A 19,297-nucleotide genomic window follows, 5' to 3' on the forward strand; every position below is an offset into this window, starting at 1 on the left:
TACTGGGTATATACCCAAAGGATTATAAATCATGCTGCTATAAAGACACATGCACACATATGTTTATTGTGGCACTATTCACAATAGCAAAGACTTGGAATCAACCCAAATGTCCAACAGTGACAGACTGGATTAAGAAAATGTGGCACATATACACCATGGAATACTATGCAGCCATAAAAAAGGATGAGTTTGTGTCCTTTGTAGGGACATGGATGCAGCTGGAAACCATCATTCTTAGCAAACTATCACAAGAACAGAAAACCAAACACCGCATGTTGTCATTCATAGGTGGGAGCTGAACAGTGAGATCACTTGGACTCGGGAAGGGGAACATCACACACCGGGGCCTCTCATGGGGAGGGTGGAGGGGGGAGGGATGGCATTGGGAGTTATACCTGATGTAAATGATGAGTTGATGGGTGCTGACGAGTTGATGGGTGCAGCACAGCAACATGGCACAAGTATACATATGTAACAAACCTGCACGTTATGCACATGTACCCTAGAACTTAAAATATAATAAAAAAAAATCTGCTGACATAAGTGCACAGCACTAGGGAATGAGATAAGCCTCATGAGACCACTACCCTCCCAGCTCCATAGGAGGAAGCAGTGAGCCTGCTCCCACACCCAGTATATCATGACTTCAACCAGCATTTGAGAAAGCCACCAAACAAAAGCTATCTATAACCAAGGAACTTATACAGAATTTTTAATATTGAAAAGACCCAGAACTGATGCCAAAGGATCCTGCACAACACGCACTCTAGTCACATCCTCAAAATGGGGGGAAATCCCATCGGAATGAAAATAAATTCAAAAGTAAGAAGGAAAGGAACCATATAGAAAGGAACCAGAGAAGCCATTCTGTAAGTATGAAAGGACAGAATGTTAAAACACTCTCAAAGGACACACTAACTCTTTAGTAATGGATCCTAATCAAAATGAAATCTTTGAAATGTCAGATAAAGAATTCAAAATATTGACTTTAAAGAAGCTGAATGTAATCCAAGGGAAAGTTGAAAACAAACACAAAAAAAAATCAGGAAAACAATTCAGGATATAAAGAGGAGATAGGTATGTTAAAAAGGAAAGCAGAACTTCGAAAACTGAAATAAAAAAATGTCATGGAAGGATTCGTACAATACACTTGAAAGCCTTAATAGTAGGCTAGACCAAGCAGAAGAAAGAATTTTAGAGTGGGAAGATAGGTCTTTTGAATTAACCCAGTCAGACAAAAATAAAGAAATTTTTAATGAACAAAATTTTGAGAAATATGGCATTGTGCAAAGTATCTAAACCTATGAGTTATAGGTACTTCAGAGGGAGAAGAAGAAAAGGTAAAAAGTATGAAAAACCTATTTGATGGTCTAATGCAGGAAAACTTCTCTGGTCTTCCTAGAGATGTAGACATCCAGATACGAGAAGCTCAGAGAATCCTTAGAAGATACATTGCAAGAAGAACTTAACCAAGGCATATAGTCATCAGACTATCCAAAGTCAACATGAAGGAAAAAAATTCTAGAAAGTGACAAGACAGAAGCATCTAATCATCAATAAAAGAAATTCCATCAAATTAACAGCAGACTTCTCAGCAGAAAGTTTCAAAGCCAGAATAGATTGGAGTCCACAAACTTCAAACCCATATCAATACTGAATGAGCAAAAGTTGAAAGCATTCCCCCTAAAAACTGAAACAAGATGAGAATGCTCACTTTCAACAGTCTATTCAACATCGTACTGGAAGTCCTAGCTAGAGCAATCAGGCAAGAGAAATAAATGAAAATCATCTAAATTGGAAAAGAGGAAGTCAAATTATCCCTGTTTACTGATGATACTATCTTATACCTATAAAATCTTAAATACTCCTCCAAAATACTCTCAGATTTGCTAAATAACTGCAGTAAAATTTTAGGATACCAAATAAACATACCAAAATAAGTAGTATTTCTATACACCAATAATGATAAAGCTAAGAACCAACAAAACCTCAATTCCACTTACAATAGCTACAAAAAAATACCTAGGAATACATTTAACATAGGAGGTGAAAGATCTTTACAAGGATAATTACAAAACACTGATGAAGGAAATAAGGGGCAACACAAAAATGGAAATATATTACGTGCTCATGGATTATAAGAATTAAATCATTAAAATGACCATACCGACAAAAATAATACACAGATTCAACACGATTTCTTTCAAATTACCAACATGATTCTGCACATAGAATAAACAATCCTAAAATTCATATGACGCCAAAAAAAGCTTGAGTAGCCAAAGTAATTCTAAGCAAAAAGAATAAAGCTGGAGGAATCACATTACCTGACTTCAAATTATACAACAAGGCTATGGCAATCAAAACAGCATAGTACTAGCATAAAAATAGATAAATAGATCAATGAAACAGATTAGAGAACCCAGAAATAATTTTGCATATCCACAACCAACTGATCTTTCACAAAGTCAACAAAAATATACACTGGGGAAAAGACATCATATTAAATAAATGATGCTGGCATATGCAGAAGAACGAAATTGGACCCCTATCTCTCACCATATACAAAAACTAACTTAAGATGGCCTAAAGATTCAAGTGTAAGATCCGAAACTATAAAAATCCAAGAGGAATGCCTGGGAAAACTCTTCTGGACATTAGTCTAGACAAATAATTTATGACTTAATCCTCAAAAAGAAATGCAACAAAACCAAAAATAGAGAAAAGAGAATTAAACTAAAAAGCTTCTGCACAGCAAGAGAAATAATCAATAGAGTAAACAGACAACCTACAGAATGGTTGAAAATATTTGCAAACAATGCATCTGTAGTAGCCTGTTCTCATGCTGCTATAAAGAACTGCTGGAGACTGAGTAAATTATAAAGGAAAGGGGTTTACTTTACTCAAGGTTCCACAGAGCTGGGGAGTCCTCAGGAAACTTATAATCATGGCAGAAAGGGAAGCAAACATTGCAGCAGGAAGAAGAAAAAATGAAAGCCGAGTGAAGGGGGAAGCCCCTTATAAAACCATCGAACTTCATGAGAACTTAGTATCACAAGAATAGTATGGGGGAAACCACCATTTACCGGAAGTGAAAGGTTCAATTACCTCCCATTTGGTCCCTCCCGTGACATGTGGGGATTATGAGAACTATAATTCAATATCAAAATATCAAAATTTGACTTGAATTGTAACTATAATTCAAGATGAGATTTGGGTGGGGACACAGCCAAACCATATCTGCATCCAACAAGGGACTAATAACAAGAATCTATAAGGAACTCAACTCAACAACCATCAGCACCACAACACCAAACAACCCCATTAAAAAATGGGCAAATGTCATGAACAGACATTTTTCAGAAGAAGACATACAGATGGCCAACAAACATATGAAAAAAGTGCTCAACATCACTAATCATCAGAGAAATGCAAATTAAAATCACAATGAGATACTATCTTACAGCAGTCAGAATGGCTATTAGTAAAAAGTAAAAAAAGAACAGCAGATGTTGGCAAAGATCCACAGAAAAGGGAATGCTTATACACTTTTGGTGGGAATGTAAATTAATACAATGTCTACAGAAAACAATATGGATATTTTTCAAAGAACTAAAAATAGAACTACACTGTGATCTAGCACTTCCACTACTGGGTGTCTACCCAAAGAAAAAGAAATCATTTTATTAATGATACCTGTGTTTGTATGTTTACTGCAGCTCTATTCTCAATAGCAAAGATAATGAATCAACCTAAGTGTCCATCAGTGGATCATGGCATTAAAAAATACACACACACACACAGACACACATGCATGCACACACACACATGCCCCACCATGGAATACTATTCAGCCATAAAAAGAAAAAAAAAAGTCTTTTTCAGCAATATAAGTGGAATTGGAGGCCATTATCCTTAGTGAAATGACTCAGAAATAGTCAAAAATTGCATGTTCCCACTTATAAATGGGAGCTAAATAATGGGTACACAGACATACAGAGTGGAATAATAGACATTAGTGACTCCAAAAAAATGGGAAGGTGGGAGGGCAGTGAGGAATGACATACTTATTGGGTATACAATGTACACTGTTCAGATGATGGGTACACTAAAATCCCAGACTTTATCACTATGCAGTATACCCATGTAACACAAGTGCACTTATACACCTAAATCCTTAAAAATAAAAATAAATAAAAATAGAACTACCATATAATCCAGTAATCTCACTACTGAATATTGATTCAAAGGAAATGAAATCAGTACGTTAAGGAGATATTTGCTTGGATATGATGAGTTTCAGCATGTATGACTTCCATTTTCAGGTTTTGATGCTTAATGGGAACTTGAACTCTCATATTTATTGTAGCATTATTTACAGTAGCCAAGATATGGAATCAACCTAAGCGTCTAGCAATGTATTAATAGATAAAGAAAATGTGATATATGGAATACTATTTATCCATAAAAATAATGAAACCCTGTCATTTACAACAACATGGATGAAACTGGAGGACATCATGTTAAGCGAAATAAACAGAGTAGAACAGTGGTTATCAGAGACTGGGGAAGGGAGGGGGTACAGAAGGATGAGGAGAGGTTGGTCAGTGGGTACCAAGTTTAAATGAGAAGAAATAAGTTTTGGTGGTCTACCGCACATAAGGTGACTATAGTTAACAGTAAAGTATTGTATATTACAAAATAGCTAGGAGAAAGGTTTTTGAATGTTCTTATCACAAAGAAATGCATGAGGTGATAGATTCAGTAACTACCCCGATTGAATCACTATACAACATATTTATGTATAGGAATATCACATTTTACCCCATAATTATGTACAATTAAAAAATAAGTTTTGTTATGTAAAAAAAATTAAGAGAATCACACCTGAGTCCACCTCCAGTTCCTCATATTACATGTACGGAGACCAAAACCTCAAAAGACACTCTGGTTGGTAAACTATACCAGATATGCTAAAAACTAAAGAAACATTAGTGCACAGGACAGACACATTTTCCAGTACCATGCAGCTCTCCACCTGAATTTTGCTCCCTAAATGGTTGAGATCCTCAAAAACAAATTTAATTTCTATCTGAATACATTTACAACTCCCAAAGTACAATGAATCTAATGTGGTAGGCTGGATCAGGCACTCTCCCGCCCTGGATGTTTGGATAATCAGAAATATTCTGCAAAGAAAATTAGGCTGTGTTGCAACTTTTTTCTTAATCACTTTATCAAGAAAGATGTGTAAAATGTAGTAGAGTAAATGTACTGAAATGATGTAAAAGCCTTTCTTTTTGTATTTGACAGTAGAAAAGGCATTTGTAATTTTTGCTAATATGGTAATTTCCTAATGCGATATGACGTAGATATCTTGGGCAACTTTATGGGAAATAAAAACTATTTTGTAAGTATGTATTGTATTACTTCTTGGTAAGGAGTTATTGAGATAGCAGGACAATTAACACCTTGTTGGTACTCATATGGTATTATACTTTTCCACTTAGCCTTTCCTCACTCTGTTCTTTCTCTCTGAAATACCTTTCTAGAAGTTTAAATCATGCCCATCTTTTACCATCAGCCCAGTGGTGTCTCTTCAGTGAAATAGGATGTCATTTCTTCCTCTGATGAATCCTCATTTGTGTTCATTTCTTATACCAGTAATGAGCGGAAGTTTCTTAAGGGCATATATAAATGAATAAGTGATATTTTGTCTCTTAAATTATGGAGTATACTTTTTTGTTGTTTGGAATAATTTCAGGTTATCCTGAGTTCACTTAGAAATCTAGTGAATGGGAGTCCTACTAGGGAAATGACATCAATACAATAAATAAGATAAGGCCCCTGTGACACTCGAGAGGGAGTACATAGTGTCCCCTTTCATTAGGTTGAAGAGAATAAATATTAGTTTGGGGTAGGGGAGTGGAGAGGGCATGGCAAGAAGAATTACTCTTTCAGATCTGTATACCATAGGATGAAGAAGAAAAAAATGAATTGGACATTAGTTACTTCAATTAAGACACAAGTCATTTACTTTTTGGCAGAAAAAGCATCATCACAGTGATGGCACAACTGAAAACAACACATTAACTATTATAAAGCCTTTCCTGGAAATCAAAGTAAAATGTACCTTCCTTCTAGAAAACTTTTTGTGAGTATAGAGACTCAACTCTACTTATGACATCGTTGTAATTGAATTATTTACCTATAATATTTTGCCACAATTAGTTCACTTTACTACTAATCCCTGGTGATAGTAATTTTAAAAAATTAAAGGAATTTTAAAATACACTTCATTAATTAAATCTATTCTAGAGTCATAGCAAAATTTAGCAGAAACTGTAAACCCCCTCCCTCCACACATTCACATTATCCCCAACTACCAACATTTTGCATCTGGATAGTACATTTGTTGCAGTTGGTAAGCCCACACTGACACCTTAAGAGTCCATAGTCTACATGACAGTTCACTCTTGGTGTTGTCAACATTCTATGGGCTATGATAAATGTGTAATGACAGATATCTATAATTATATATCACACGGAATAGTTTCACTTCCCTAAAAATCCTTTGTGCTCTGTGAATTCATCCCTCCCTCTCCATTAACCTCTGGCAATTACTAATCTTTTTACTGTTTCCATAGTTTTGCAGTGTATCTCTTAATGGAGCTATTACTGTTGCCTAGTACTATCAAGACAGTATGCTAAACTCTTTACAGGAATTATCTCATTGAATCTGCTCAAAACCAAAGACATAAGTTGGATCATCCCCCTTGTATGGATGAGGACAGATTTAGCAACTTAAATGAAATCACATAGCTGGTAGGGACAGAGTCATGCTTCAGATATATAATGTTTGTCTCCACGCAGCTTCCACTCTCATTATTCCCATAATTCTTTGCAGTTTGTGACTTTCTAGTCAAAATTGCTCAGTCTGGCATTAAGGCTACTTAAGGCCTGATCCCTCTTTATTTCACCAAAGTTCTCTTCTGTTCCTCCCTTATATGAATGATCTATTCATGCCAGCCACATTGGTCTACTACTTGTCTACTCAGCAGATCATGTGCTTTTGTATCTCACTGACTGTTTTCTCACCATTTGCAATACCTTACAGTTCCTTCCAAACCTTCTCAGACTATCTGAGTTCTTACCTTTGTTCCAGGCCAACAACTCATCTCCTCCCACCACTTTGACCACTATTTCCTCTTCTGAACTGGTATAAAACATGATTTATACCATTAATTTAGTACTGAAACAATACCCTGAATTTTTCTTTGTCCTTTTTAGGCATATATATTCTCCCACCCTACCCATATTTCTTCCTGAGATCTGAGGTCATGTCTTTTACCCCATTGCATTCTGCCCAATAAGTATTGAAAGAAGTTTCTGACTTGTACAGAAGATTCTACCACTGTGTGTTCATCCATTCACAAGTAACAATGAGGTTGAGGATATAAAAACCATAAATCAAACTTGAAAACTATGTCTAGGACAACTATGTCTAGGAAAGCATCTTGGGTAGGTATAGTTACTGATACACGGAAAAGTATGATTACTGATAAATGAATAAAAGAGCTAATAATATTTTGAGGGAATTAATTTGACAATGAAACAAGCAGCATGATCTGAAAAAGTCACTGAGTATTCAAGCCTCAAAAAACCTTCAGGCTGGGTGCAGTGGCTTACGCCTGTAATCCCAGCACTTTGGAAGGCTGAGGTGGGTGGATCATCTGAGGTCAGAAGTTCGAGACCAACCTGGCCAACATGGTGAAACTCTGTCTCTACTAAAAATACAAAAATTACCTGGGTGTGGTGGTGTGCACCTGTAATACCAGCTGCTCAGGAGGCTGAAGCAGGAGAATTGCTTGAACCTGGGAGGTGGAGGTTGCAGTGAGCTGAGATCGTGACACTTCACTCCAGTCTGGGTGGTGGGTGACAGAGTGAGAATCAATCTCAAAAAAAAAAAAAAAGAAAAAAGAAAAAGAAAAAAAGCCTTCAGCCTTCTAAACTTGTATAAACAGGAAGAAGCATGCTGAAATGATGAAATAATACACCCCATGCAAACACTGGTCAAGTCCTCTAAGGCATGGTCAGAGTCAGTAAAGGAATGGAACCACTGCTGGGGCAGTCTATGACATCAATGCTGTGGATCACAGGCATCACTGTCTCCCATTCTGCCTTTTCTGAGAGGGGAGTTTCTACTGCAAATATCTGGTTTCTGTTTCATCATTTTCTTCAGGGTGTGAAGGGATAGATAACCTGTTTTTTGGTTCATTGGTGATGGTACTTCAAGGAATGGCATCCAAATTTGATGTAGAGGACGGTATTACTATCCACGAATACCTTTTGTGTATGTGTGAGTTTAAAAATTGAATTCCTTTTGTGTTAAACTACTAAAATATTTGACTTAAAAAATCAAAGCCTAGACTACATTAAGATATCTTCAGTAATAAAGTTTCCTTTACTTCTTTGATTTCACTAAAATCTGAGTGACCCACACTCCTAGCTCTTTCAAATGGAAACTATTGGTTTTACACACCCAGAGAGCATTACATTTGTACTAGCTCCTACTCTAGGTAAGCAGAATATTCTGCTTACAGAGAAGAAATATTGCCTTGTCCATACCTAACTATATCACAATATGCAAACTCCTTCAAGATAGCAGGGCAAACATGGCATGATGAGAAGACAGAACACAGGTGCAGGGTGGCAGGAGAGGGGTTGGAAGAAAGCTTCTAGAAGAACACAAAAATAATAGGACATATAAGCAACTGTATAAATTGTGACATAATTCATGGCACTGTTTCACCTAGAAAAATGTAAAAATTACATTTTAAAAATAAAACTTAGAGAAAACGAAGAGCAAGGAAAAATTGTAAGCACAATCTTGCAGAGAGACCTACTATAACATGAATGATCATGTCACTTCCTGTTCATTCCCTTATAAAATTTGACTAGCTCTGAAGTTAAATTGATGCGGAGAAGAAAGGACCAGGATCACTTTGTAAATCCACAGGTGTGTGAGAGAATAAAGGACTAATGTAACATCAAAAATGAGGAACTCCTAGTAGCTAACAGAACTATAGCCTCAAGAACTTCAGTTGGGAAGAACTTGGGGTTCTTGATGAAACTGTAACCATAATGTGCTCTCAGAGTCTAGAGAAAATTAGGTTAAATGAGCTAAGGAAGCATTCACAGGGGCATAGGGGTATCTTTAAAGCCCAAAGTGTCAGATACAGTTTCAGGTGCCAGATACTGAGATAAACACCTCCATTCTTCAGGAGGGCTCTAGAATCTGATTACATGTCCTTGGAGGCACTGAGACTTTGTTGAAAGATGACTGGACTGAGGGTTAGCCTCCGGGGAATCTAGCATTCCTATCTCAGGTTTGATATGTTTATGGTCACAGAAAAATCACTGTCACCTGCAAAAACTGGTTAATTATCTAGCTGCTACCTACATTTTGAAAAAAGCATTTGTAGGAAGAAATGGACTCTATTCTCCCTCCTAGACTTTTCCTCTTACTCCCATTTTCATATTCTTCATCTCTTTGAATTAGTCAGATGTAGTCAGGTGTAATAATTATTTCCATTAGTGAATAACTATTGATGGTGGCAGGAGGCAGACAAATGCCTAGGAAGACAGAGGTGAGTCCTCAGTGAAACTCCACCTTCAAGCTGAAGACAATTTAAAGCCTAGCTACAAGTTCCAGGTAAATCTACAGACTGGAGTGAGAGCCTGTCTTCCTGTTTGGTATGCTTTCCTCCGATCCCTACCTTTCACCTATTTTACATATACATACCCTTCCCTAATTATATTTTTTGCAGTGTTATGCCCACCTTTTAGTGGTGCCTTTGTTTTAACTTTTTTGCATGCTCAGAAACCAATCAGCATTCACACTCTTATTCGGAGCCCAAAAAAGCCCCAGATCCAGCCACACTGGGAGAGAGACAACCCAACTTTAGTTGAGAGACCACCTTCCTGTTCCCTCTCCCCTGAGAACTGTTTTGTCTGTCAATAACATTTCTCCACCTTCATCACTCTTCAATGGTTGGCATATCCTCATTCTTCTTGGGTAAGGGACAAGAACTCAGGAACCACTGAATGCAGGTACAAGTTGTAATACAGGCAGGCTGGGGCATGCCTGGCCCAACCACAGACTGAGCTGGTGCACAAGCCAGGCACAGCCTCGGTGGGCTGAGTGGGCAGCCTCTCTCCTGTGATAGGTAGCATGCTGAAATGAGGCCTGGGTGGGAGCTTTGCTGGCCAGAGGTCCCCTGCTTGCAAAGTGACCAAGAAAACTCATGCATCACTATTATGCATCAGATATTGGTGAGAGATGTCCTACCTGTCTTATTTCATATCTTTTATATCTGTTTTATATCTTTTTAATCAACCCTACAAAATTGAAGGAACTGAAGCTTAGAGAGGTATTAGTAAATCACAAAGGTGAAATTTGACAATAAGCATGTTTAGCTCCAAAGCCTGTTGATAAGCTTGAGAAAGGAGTAGGAGTTAAATACAGCTAAAATAATTAAAACTATCACCTCATTTGGCTAATCCTCAGCTGGACCAATAACATACAACAAATAGTGGGCAAGCAGACTGTTTCCAGAAATTGCACAGAAGTTTCAAAAGAAATACAGTTGTTATGCAGATTGCCTGGCTTAGGAACAAAAAGCATACAAAATCTGAAACTTTAGAGGAGACTTTGAAGATAAAAAGACTTTTAAAAAGGACCAAATGACTGTTTAAAGTGCTACTGAATGAGTTTCCAGGAATGGCTATTGTTATATTTTAAAAGAAAAAAAATTGTTCTCTTAAAAGAACACAAGAGTGCTGGAAATTCAAATAAGGATGGTAGTGGACTGGTTCAACTAACTTTCCCCAAATGTAAGCAGCCATGTCAAATGAAGCCCAGATTAAAAGCTCTTGTGGAAAAGGCAATTACCAAGCAGGAGCCATTGATCATTTGTTTATTCATTCATTCAGTATTCTTTCTCATTATTAAAGTGCTGAAATTCACAAAGGAGTGTATAAACCATATATAGTAATATTATTATTATTATTACCACTACTACTACTACTACTACTTGAGATAGAGTCTCACTCTCTCGCCCAGGCTGGAGTGCAGTGGCATGATCTCAGGTCACTGCAGCCTCCGCCTTCTGGGTTCAAGCAATTCTCTCGCCTCAGCTTCCCTAGTAGCAGGGATTACAGGGGTACACCACCATGCCTGACTAAGTTTTGCATTTTTAGTAGAGATGGTGTATCACCTTACTGGTCTCAAACTCCTGACCTTAGGTGATCCACCCATCTTGGCATTCCTAAGTGCTGGGATTACAGGCATGAGCCACTGCGCCTGGCCAATATATAGTGATTTTAAAGAGCAATTATATAGCAAACACCCAAGTAATCTAAGGAACCTAACAGTGACCACTTAATTAGAAGACGCCTCCTGAGTGCTCTTTCTCACCGTGTCCCCCTCTTCCCTACAGGTTACCTAGTTATTTCTTTGCTTTTACTTAATTTTACCACCTATGTATGCAAACTTAAGCTATACATACATTTACATGTATTTTTTTTCTTTTGTCCATCTTTGGACTCTATAAATGGAATCATAATACATGTGTTATTTGTAACAATTTTCTCATTCTGACATTTATGAGTTTAATCTTTACACTGTATCTCACAACATTTTCATTTTCATTTTCTTCCTTGCTTACTGTGGTGGCTATGAGAATGAGCCTCGCAGACTGAGCCTCTCAGACCTCCATCCACAGGGAGCGATTAAGAGCCCCCATGTTTGAGCTTTGAAATCCATGGCAATGTTTGTGGCCAGCCTGTGTTTCCTGCAACCATCTCACTCTCTCCGTGGTGAGTGCAGCAGGGTTGCAGAGACAGGCCTGTTCACGGGAGACACTGGATTCTTCTCTGAGCTAGATGCCTCACTGTGGCTGGAGTCAAAGGCTTAGTTGAGCTTCTTTAGATTTCTTTAGCCTGCACAGCAAACCAACCTTCCCCGTCTCCTTTGCACAGGGTTTCACATGCATCAATGTCTGTCAGTTTGCCTGGCTTTTCTGGGCTCTTCATTTTCTCTCGTGGAGGCATTTTCCCTAAAAAAATCTTTGCATGTTTAATCCCATCTTGGTGTCTGCTTCTCAGAGGGCCTGGCTTAACACATTCAGTATTAATTATTATAAATATTCTTTTATACATACTGTTAACTCCCTTGCTGTCTTCTGCCTTGTTGAGCTTGCTTGGCCAAACCACCTATGTGGTTAAAAACAATTGTCTCCCTCTTTAATGCCTGCTTATGTGTAGGTAGATGTGGCTGAAAAAACAAAAACCAAAAAACATAGCACAGTCTTATTTTAAATTATTGACCCTGGAGCTTCAACTGTACCTTTAATGTAAACAGGCAATCTACTATTTCCCTGGCCTATTCATTCTTCTACTTTTCATAGGACTATGTCATATTTTCTTTTTCTTAACCTCTTATACCTTCTTTATCACAGTTATTCTTTGGCTATGACTTTACTTATTATGTTACAAAAATAAATAAATAAATAAAAGCATCAGAGAGCTCTTCCACAGACTCCCACCACTGCATCTACCCACCTGTTTGTATCTGGACCTGTATATTCTGTGTTCTCTTCTGTTACAATGAACTGATTAAACTACCCTGAATTCCTAGCTAGGTCAAACCCTCCAATATCTCTCAATCTACCCTGTTCACTTAGAGACATTGCCCTCAAAAGATACCCACTTCTTTCCCCTTTAGATCCAAACTCCTTGAATGGGTGATCTATACTTGTCTCAAATTTCTCTCTTTTCAATCTTTCTTTTGCTCCAGGCTTTTATACCCACAAAGACCTTAATTTTTTAAAAAATCTAAAGTCATGATTGACTATCATATTGCTAAATTCAAAGGTGAATTGTTAATTCTCATCATGCTTTAATTGGAGGATATGACTTCATTACTCATAAATCACAGATCTAGTTGTGATCTCTTTACTTCTTCTTTTAAAATTTCCTTTTGTGAGGATCTGTTGGTGGCAAATTTTTTTTTATCTGAAAATGAATTTATTTCTCTCTTATCTTAGTTGGCAATTATTTTCTTTCAGCAAATTGAAGAAATCCTTCCATCTCCAATGGCTTGCTTAATATAAATGTTGCTCTTTTGAAGATAATTTACTTTTTTTACTCTGACTGCCTTAAATTTCCTCATGACCTTTGTTTTTGGGCAATTTCGCCATGATATGACTAGATATGAGTTTATTTATATTACCTTCTTGGAATTCTTTATAATTTCTGAATAAACGAATCAATGTTTTTCATCAATTGTAGAAAATATCAGCCATTATCTCTTCAAATATTGCCCTAGTCCCTTCTTTTTCTCCTCTTCCTGGAACTCCAGCTATATGTATGTTATGCTTTCTTAGGTACTTATTCATACTTTCCATTACCTTTTTCTATGCTGCTTTCTGAAGCATTTCCTTTGGCCTAGTTTTAAGTTTACAATGTCTTTAGTAAGCTGTATCAATTTGCTGATAAATCCATTTGCTGAGTTTTCTATTTTAATTACATTGATCATTTCTAAAAGTACTATTATATTGTTGTTCAATTCTTTTGTATTATATTTTATATCTCATACTCTCTGAAAATATTTTCAAGCTTATAGTTGATCTATCTCCAATTCTGAGCCTTATTTTATTATTTGAAATTTTAAGCACTTTATTTTTGCCAGATTTTACTTGTGAAGTCTTGTTTCCTTGGGTATTTTTGTTTTTTAACTATGTGCATTATCCTTACTAAAATATTTGTAGGAATTCTTGATGCCTATGGTAAAGGAGTATTTCTTTGGAGTAGACTTACATTTGCTTGGGAAACGTGGAGCCTCAATAGTCTGGAACATTTTTAAATGAAATTCTCCATATAGTTAGCCAATTATTCCAGCAACACTTATTGAATAGGGAGTCCTTTTCCTATTAAGCAATAGGAAAAATTTTTGTCAGTTTTGTTGAAGATCAGATGGTAATAGGTGTGCAGCTTTATTTCTGAACTTTCTATTTTGTTCCATTGATCTACATGACTGTTTTTGTACTAGTACCATGCTGTTTTGATTACTGTCACTTTATAATATAGTTTGAACTTGGGTAATATGATGCATCTGGCTTTTTTTTTTTTTTTTTCCTCCCTTAGGATTGCTTTGGTTATTCAGGCTCATTTTGGGTTCCACATGAATTTAAGAATAGATTTTTCTAATTCTATGATGAATGACTTTGGTGGTTTGATAGTGATAGTGTTGAAATCTGTAAGTTACTTTGGATAGAATGGCCATTTTAATGGTATCAATTGTGTTAATCCATGGGCCTGGAATATTGTTTCATTTGTTTGCATCATCTTTGATTTCTTTCAGCAGTGTATTAAAGTTCTCCTTGTAGAGATGTTTCACCTCCTTGGCTAGCTGTATTCCTAGGTATTTCATTTTTTTGTGGCTATTGTAAATGGGATTGTGTTCTTGATTTGACTCTCAGCCTGGACATTATACATGTATACACATACTCCTGATTTTTATACATTGATTTTTGCATCCTAAAACTTTACTGAATTTGTTTATCAGTTCCAGGGGTCTTTTGTTAGCTTATCAGTTCCAGGAGCCTTTAGGGTTTTCTCTCTTTTTTTTTTGTTTGTTTGTTTGTTTGTTTTTAATTTATTTATTATTATTATACTTTAAGTTGTAGGGTACATGTGCATAACGTGCAGGTTTGTTACATATGTATACTTGTGCCATGTTGCTGTGCTGCACCCATCAACTCGTCATTTACATCAGGTATAACTCCCAATGCAATCCCTCCCCCCTCCCCCCTCCCCATGATAGGCCCCAGTGTGTGATGTTCCCCTTCCTGAGTCCAAGTGATCTCATTGTTCAGTTCCCACCTATGAGTGAGAACATGCAGTGTTTGGTTTTCTGTTCTTGTGATAGTTTGCTAAGAATGATGGTTTCCAGCTGCATCCATTATGGAAAACAGTATGGCGATTCCTCAAGGATCTAGAACTAGATGTACCATATGACCCAGCCATCCCATTACTGGGTATATACCCAAAGGATTATAAATTATGCTGCTATAAAGACACATGCACACGTATGTTTATTGCAGCACTATTCACAATAGCAAAGACTTGGAATCAACCCAAATGTCCATCCGTGACAGATTGGATTAAGAAAATGTGGCACATATACACCATGGAATACTATGCAGCCATCAAAAAGGATGAGTTTGTGTCCTTTGTAGGGACATGGATGCCTTTAGGGTTTTCTAGGCATAGGATCATATCATCACTCAAGAGAGATAGTTTGACTTCCTTTTCCTATTTGGATGCCTTTTATTTCTTTATCTTCTTTGCTTGCTCTATCCAGGACTTCCAGTACTATGTTGAAGAGGAATGGTAAAGCTGGGCATCCTTGTCGTGTCTGAACTCTCAAGGGGAATGGTTCCAGCTTTGGTCCATTCGATATGATGTGGGTTGTGGGTCTGTCAGGTTGAAACTGGACCTTTACCTTTCACCATATACAAAAATTAACCCAAAGTGGATTAAAGACTTAAACGTAAGGTCTCAAATTATAAAAAATCCTAGAAGAAAACCTAGAAAATGCCCTTCTCAACATTGGCCTTGACAAATAATTTCTGGCTAAGTCTCTAAAAGCAATTGCAACAAAAACAAAAACTGACAAGTGGGATCTGATTAAACTAGAAACTGTCTGCACAGCACAAAACACAAACAAATGAAATTAAAGATCAACAGAGTGAACAGACCACCTACAGAATGGAAGAAAATATTCACAAGTTATGCATTCAACAAAGATCTAATATCCTGAGTCCATAAGTAACTTAAATAAATAAACAAGCAAAAAAAAACAAATAACTGCATTAAAAAGTGGGCAAATAGCTACTGCAGGCTATTAGAGGGGGCTGGGAGGACGGGGGGCATGGGCGGAAATACTACCTGTTGGACAATATGCTCACTACATGGGTGACGGGATCCATACCTCAAACCACAGCATCAAGCAATATACCCATGTAACAAATTTGCACAGGTACCCCCATATCAAAAATAAAAGTTGAAATGTAAAACAAAATTACTGGTTTCAAGTTTTTGTAAATTCCCACTTATACATATTTTTTAAAAAATAATAGATTTTATTATTTAGAGCAATTTTAGGTTCACAGCAAAGTAGACAAAATTTAGGAAAGTTTATACATCTGCCCTCTTCCCCCCAGCATCCCCCACCATCAATATCCCTATCTATCTGTATGACAAATTTGTTAAAGACCTCTAGTGAATTTAAATTTAGTTTACAAATCTGCATAATGGCCAGCTGTTGTTTATAACTTCCTAAGGACTTTTCTTTCTTCTCAACACCAAAGCAAATTTTCTTGAAGTGCTCTCATGTTAGGAGAAGAAGCAATTTACCTCTGATTTGAACGTAAACTGAAAGTAGAACTTTATTGGGGAGAGGGTCTCCCATTAAACTTCCCTTTTGGCAGGCCCCAAGCTTGGTTTTCTGTTCCCATACCAGTGAGGTCATGAAAAGTGAAGTTCAAGTTTGTAAAGTTCAAATAATGCTCTTAGGGCAAAAGTGATTCTAATGTATTTTTATGAGTTTCCTCCTGCAGGTAGAATTTGGCCTGAAAAATCCCTATAATTTTTCAAGGTTTTCAGTGCAAATAAAAAGGCTTAAAGATATTTTCTTCAGTCTTTTGTGGTTATTCCTAGTTGGATACCTGGCCAAACATTTCTTCGAGAACAGAAGGCTGTTCGTTTATTATCTCAATCAGCCAACAATTAATGAATATCTACTACTGTGTTAGATATTTGGGGAAGGCAATTATGTATTAGATATCATTCCTGTCATGAGGAACTTACAATCAACTAGGGAAGGAAGTGCATAAAATCTATTTAATACAAGAGTTTATTGAATTGTAGAAAATATCAACACTATAACATGATGTCCCTATGTTTTTCTTAAACACAATTGGAGTAATTGTAAACTCAACTCTGGCTAGAATCTTATGAATCATTATTCCCTGCACCAACACCCCAATTTGTCCTGGTTTCTATGAGGGGAAAGAGCTCCAGCAGAAGGGGACTGAGCAACAGAACTGGGATGAAGATGAGAGTTCCAGAGATATTATCACCTGCTAAACCTATTCTCTTGGGGCTACTAAAATGCTGATATAGTCTGCTTTCTTCTGTTATCTGAACCTGCTTCATGCATGGAAAAGATTAGTATGAGGAGCCTACCATCCCAACATTGTCAAGGAAATCTTGTATAGGTGTCACTTCTAGCAATGGATGTGATTTTGTTGGGTCAATTATTTTACAGCTTTATGTGATCATACAGTTCTATGGACATCAAAAAAGCTAAATAAGACTTGTACCTGCTATAGGATCAAGAATTCATTTGGTGCTTTCTAATAGATATATTTTTTTAATCCGAGGAAAATAGTTAATACATTTTCCTGATTAGGATATTAGATTTTATTAATATAGCATAGAAAAAATCCAACAAATCAACTTTAAACAGTGAAATATTTGATATTATGTTTTACTTTGCACATCATTGTGGGACTAGCAGATCTGAAAGGAAAACCAAGGTTAATTTTCTAGCAATCAGATACAGTTAAATGATGGAGACATTTCAGAGTAAAATAAAATTATCTTGACAGCTTTTCATTAGGGTAACAACCTGACAGTCAAACAACTACCTAATTTTTTTCCTAATCATGACAAATTATTAATAGTAGCTTACACATGTCTTAAACATCTTGAGAGATGGATTCTTGCAGACTTGAGTGCACAGATTGGTGAAACAGTCTCTTCCTTCATTGGCTAGATCCTAGGCATTTCTAAAATAATGATACAAAGAGTGTTTATTCTAAATAAAGTTAAAAGAGATAAGTTTTCAAATTTAGAGCATAAAAGAAAACATCTAAAATTATAACGAAGAGTGTTAAGAAGTAATGTTTCAGAAACTTTCACCAAGTGATTGTAGCCCATGTGAGTACTTTTACTGTTTCTTTTCTTGTTTTGAGGGAATGACTCACTGATCAGAAAATCTTGCTTTGCTCACAGAATATGCATTATATACTTAAGTTGAACAAATCTTTCATATTTTTAGAATTTATTATAAAGTGATAAGATTCAGGGCAAGAAGAAAATTCGTTTTTTAATTTTTTTTGAATGCATATCCAGGGATAGATTTGGGAGGGTTTTCCAGTCATTCTGGTGAGCATTTGATAGCCTTTATTTCCTTAAAGCCTTGAGATCCTGTCCTTGTATGTCTATGAGTATCAAAAGAGAATGCAGAAGATAAAAACCTGGGTGAATTCTGGAGATGCTTCATCCCTCTGGTCCATCCATATTACCCTCTGATAAGCCAAGGAAACTCTAGAAGTATAGTGTGGAGAGAGGAACCTGGTGAGAGGCCATACAGGTATGGTAGGGCTGAACGCAAAACTGGGAATTCTTGACTAAAAGCAAAGAACGAGCTCACCCCTAACATTTGTGTGGCTTGAGCATTTATAAGTCATAAATCAACTATCTGAAAATTTTACCTTTGTAATGATAAATTTAAAAATTTATGTAAAGTTATTGTTTTTACATAGCTTTATGTAACTTAATATTCATAATTATCAACTATATTTAAAATAAAAATATAAATTGCAATTATGTATATTACATTTTAAATAAAAATTATTTAGAGTTGAAATTAAAATATATTTTAAAATGTAATTTAATTTTATTAAATATTATTATAAAAGTATTATTTTATCATTAATCTCTCAACTAGTTGGCAATTTTAGTAAGAGGTATCGTGCTCCTTGATGTTATACCTAGATGTACACATTTAAGAGAAACATGAACCTTTAATATTTTAAAATGTTTCTCAGCCAAGGGTAACTGTTGTGAATATTGTGCTAATTCATGAATATCCTCAGAATTACAAGTTGGAAAATAATAAAAGGGTAAGAAAAAAGATGTTCAGCACTACTGGGAAATGATGCTTTATCATGCAAGAATATTGTATCCATGCTATTGGAGTAGAAGGATTTGATAAATTAGTCTTTTATTTTCTTTTTACCTAAGTTAATCTGCTGCCTAAATCCTCCTCTGACTTCATAGCTGCGTTCATCTTCAGTGTCAAAAGGAACATAGCCCAAAACCTTCATGGTGTTTGAATGTAGTAGCCATCTGTTTCTAGGACAGGGAAAGGATATGAGAA

General features: G+C 36.3%; 1 pseudogene; it reads left to right on the forward strand.

Annotated features, from left to right (window-relative positions):
- The first annotated feature begins 5,366 nt into the window (after positions 1-5,366).
- Positions 5,367-19,297, forward strand: part of LOC139363965 (uncharacterized) — a 30,474-nt pseudogene continuing 16,543 nt past the window's right edge.

This window comes from Macaca nemestrina, chromosome 6 (genome assembly GCF_043159975.1).
Source record: "Macaca nemestrina isolate mMacNem1 chromosome 6, mMacNem.hap1, whole genome shotgun sequence".
Lineage (NCBI taxonomy): Eukaryota > Metazoa > Chordata > Mammalia > Primates > Cercopithecidae > Macaca > Macaca nemestrina.